At 32.6% G+C, this 4361-nt stretch overlaps 1 long non-coding RNA gene across 1 annotated transcript; it reads right to left on the bottom strand.

Annotated features, from left to right (window-relative positions):
- Nucleotides 1-469: 469 nt before the first annotated feature.
- On the bottom strand, nucleotides 470-3908 carry LOC126886574 (uncharacterized). The gene is made up of 2 exons (XR_007698704.1): nucleotides 2199-3908; nucleotides 470-1635 (listed from the first exon to the last, which is right to left on the bottom strand). It is a non-coding gene; the product is annotated as an uncharacterized LOC126886574 (long non-coding RNA).
- Nucleotides 3909-4361: the final 453 nt, after the last annotated feature.

The raw sequence follows: 4361 nt of genomic DNA, 5'->3' as shown, positions 1-4361 counted from the left end.
CTGAAGTAACTAAAATACTACTTCGCAGTAGTACTTGTATGGGAAGATGTAAAGACAAAGAGTATAGACTTGATATAGGACTGGAGATGGAAAATTATGAATAGATAGATGTAACTTGAATAGCTAGCTCAATATGCAAGAGAATGGCCACTTGACACTCAAGGAAGGATTCGGCCAATTTGCACGGCTATTTCTGGCTGGACAATAAATTAAAGGAAATGACAATGATGGCTAGAAAAGAAGATATTAAGACACTGTTCACAAAGTAGATAAGGTAAATATAATAATATAATGAAAATAGAATAAATTTTTGGGCGCCAGAAGAAGGATAACTGGGTTAACCCTCTTCCAGGTATTCTACGCTGCTATAGAGTATATTAAATTTGTAGTACAAGTAGGTTAAATGTTATTAAAGATTATTAAGTTATAAAATATATTATCAAGATAAAGGAGTAATAAGAAAAAAAAATCACAATAAATGTATATTTATTGAATGTAACTACCAGATTTTCACAATCTCCGAGTTAAGACAAGTAACTAGTATGTAACTCTAACATGACAAAAAAAAATACTAGTGAAAGTCATTTACAGAATTACCTTACAAATATAATCTAAGAATAATCTTAATAAGGTTAGAAAATCTGAATAAGGGTACCTCTAATACAGGAAGTACAACTTACACTTGGTTAGCAGTAACTACCCTCACCCAATAACAATGGTACGAATATCATACGTACACTTAATTCAATACTACCTGATAATATGAACAAGATATTTAATATATGTATGTACAACTCAATGAGTTGACGGGTACCAAGTCCCTAAGTGAACCAACGGAGTTCTGGATACCAAAGATCCTTTTACCGACTCGTGGTTCTTAATAATAATGGCAAGTAAAACTAGTACCTTCCTGAGGGGATGGGTACTAGGGATTTATTCGAATTTAATATAAAAATTAATAGTTAAAGTTAAATAATTTGAATAATAGAAATTTTTAATGATATTTGAAGTTAATTTGAAAAATTTAATTTAAAATATACTAAAATAATTAAAGGAGTTTAAATAGTTATATAAAAGGGAAACAAGCCAAAGAATAATAAAAAAAATATAAGAGTACCAACACTATTGTATGGGAAAGTATCTGAGCTCAGAGATTCTCACCATGGAGGTTACGCAGCTTTGGGGAACGCTATCAATTATTATACTGTTCTGTAATACTATAAAAATCTTGAAAAGGGAAAGGTTATGTGCAATAAATTTATAAAGTACCTATATGAATAAACTAAGTATCCTGAAAATCACAAAAAACAGTCTAAATTTTTACTTAGAGCAAACCGAATGTTCATCAACACAAACCCCTTTTCACAATCTTCCAATGTTCCTTGCGGTGCGTTCCTTGCTGTGTATTCCCCAAATTGACCGGGATGCAATGAGCACAAGGGGGTGCTAACTCCCTCTTGCAACTGTCCTGCTGGAGGTACAAGAAAACAGGTGGAAAAAAAACCAGTTGAAGGTACAGGCGAAAAAGATAGATATGGAGATCTTCCAGGCTGGTCTCCTAGTGACCGTCTCTCTAGAAGTGGTCTACCTTGGTGGTCTTAGGTTTTCTTTTTTTTTATGATTTCATAGTGGTGGCTAAAAAAAACACATATGGTATTACTACCAATCCACCAATGTGTCAAAAAGAAGCAAGAGAAACGAGGAGGTGTTTTTATTCCTATGGGAATAAGAAGAAATAGGTCATTAAGTCCAAAAACTTGAATGACTAGACAGCTCGACTCTTTATTAAGTTGTTATCAGATGACCTTGTTCAAATAACACATGTGATTTTCAATTTGGCTACAAGATATAATTACTGTGAAAAAATATTTCATTATAATATATACACAGGTATATAGATATATTATACAAGGATGAAATATAGTATGATTAGGCAATGGATACTTGTTTGATCATGGTTCAAAAGATAGGAGATCTGTAGACTTGAAAGGAATATAAAAAAAATTGAGTTTAAATTAGCTCTATTTTCCAACAGAAAGCACAAATTAGCAAAGAATATTCAATTATCTCTCGATGATTTTGATCCATGAAAATAAACCATAGAAACCATGAACATAGACGACATGAAACTTAATTAGCAAGTTAGTCAAGAAAATTTCAATATGGCGGAAAATAAATTAATAAAATTTTTTATTTACCAGGCCGGAACTCATTTTAAATCTGCATTCAAATTCTTCAACTTCGTATTCACTAATAACTTTATATTCCCTAATGCTGGATGGATTCAATCTTTAATTATAATTTGGATCTTGAAATTGTGGGTAAAATATCAAGCTACCGACCTGCCACTCCGACACACTTCTAGAAAGCCAATGCCCTCTCGTTAGCTGGCTGACGATCTCCGTGGGCAATTCAATTCCCCTCTCCCATCGATACGCTGTCAAACGCAAGCAAACCAATGTTGCCACACTTAAAATATGACGTCACAAGCATTTAAAATTCTGTGATGGTGTTATGTTATATTTTAATAACCATTGAAAGAAAATAATTCTAAAAATAATGAAATAATATCTTCCCATCAATAATGGATTCTATAAGGGGCGGAACGTCACATTCCCTTTTGACCACGAGAAAAAAAAATTTTAATTAAAAATTTTTTTTTTTTTTTTCACATATTAAACTAAAGTAGTAGTACTTAGTGTATCATTCCCCGTTGATTCGCAAGATTACAAATAATCACAACTAATAATCAAGGGAAAGCAGGATGGTCACTGCAGCAACTAACAGGAATTGCAAAAGATGACCCGAAGTCCTAGTAAACGTGACTGGTTTTTTTTTTTTTTTTTTTTTTTTAAAAGCCAAACAACCTACAGATGAGATTTAATTTATAATGACAAATAAGTGTCGAATTGGCAGCAAATCCAAAGTTGTACTATCCCTGGACATCAGATTTATAAAGGGTATATCCAAGGACGAACAACCAGGCAAAGGTGTGAGCCAATTCATACCCTAACGCAAGTAAATATACTAAAGTCACCAAATAAATCAATAACTAAAATTAGTGAAGAATAATCGAACACTCAATCCAAAATTGGAATAACAATGGACACCAGATTTGTAATGGCATATCCAGAGAAGAACAATCAGGAAGATTTATGGAACAATTCTCACCAATACCGAATAATACAAATAGTAAACATACCAAACGAATCCAAACACATTAACCAAACTAAATGTGGAATTGGACACTCAATCCAAAATCGGACTATCAATGGACACCAGATTTATAAGAGCATATCCAAAGAAGAACGATCAGGAAAATTTATGGACCAATTCCCACTAATACTAAATAAATAACTAAATTAGCTCTACATCTTCCCTCATTCGGTAATATGAGCCTATCTAAACTAAATAATAAAAATGAAGGGTAACTTATAAGTACTATGACTCTATGGTAAATACAAAATATGACGGGAACGAGCTCCCAATTTTTTTTATAAGACTGTATATTCATTTGAACATACATAGGATTATCCAGGAGATATTCCTGAATCTAAGCAACAACTAATGCCTGAGGATACAAGAGGGAATCTACTAAAAAGAAAATCAATAATTTGTCCCGACGGGTTGATCACTAACATTACGACTCTACGTATATGGATAATCAAAGCATCAATATACTATGAACTAAGAGACATAAAATAAGCAAACTAAACTTCCCTATTATCGTGTGAAAACGTGCCTGGAATATCTGGACTAATTACACAAGAATGGTTAGGAAATGTTGCGCACCGTTTCCCGACCGGAAATATTATCATGCATAAACATCCGCATACTCAACCATGAAAGACATGGATTACGAAATCGGATAGCAGTGATCAGTTGCTGAATTTCGAACCCACGTATTCACCATCTTTGAGCATTAACAGACTAGTTCATAAGAAGAAATATGAAAGACTCAAGAATTCATCTATAAACCCAAAATTCCAAACTCATTCCAGAATTATACTGTGGAGAAAATAAGGATCTGAATTATTGTAAAGTATCTAACATGTCCGTGACAAATGTCAATAGCGTAACCCAATAACAAATTAAAAACCCCATCTTTCCAATATGGCAAATCCAATACTTACATGATATAAAAATAATATAAAAAAATAGTAATAAGTAGGTAATCAAATATCCAAAATATAACACATAATCTAAGATATGGTAGTGTAACATAGTTCCATTTCTATTCAGCAAGAATACTTGTATGAGCCGACATATCCAAATATCTAATAATCAACAGCCCTTTTATTATAAGAGGTTGAGTACACAAACTAAAAGTACAAGTGGGGATTATCAACTTGGTAATACTA

This window comes from Diabrotica virgifera, chromosome 1, assembly GCF_917563875.1.
Source record: "Diabrotica virgifera virgifera chromosome 1, PGI_DIABVI_V3a".
In the NCBI taxonomy this organism is placed as follows: Eukaryota; Metazoa; Arthropoda; class Insecta; order Coleoptera; family Chrysomelidae; genus Diabrotica; species Diabrotica virgifera.
Note: the sequence above shows the minus strand (reverse complement) of the source record. Positions and strands in the feature narration are given on the sequence as shown.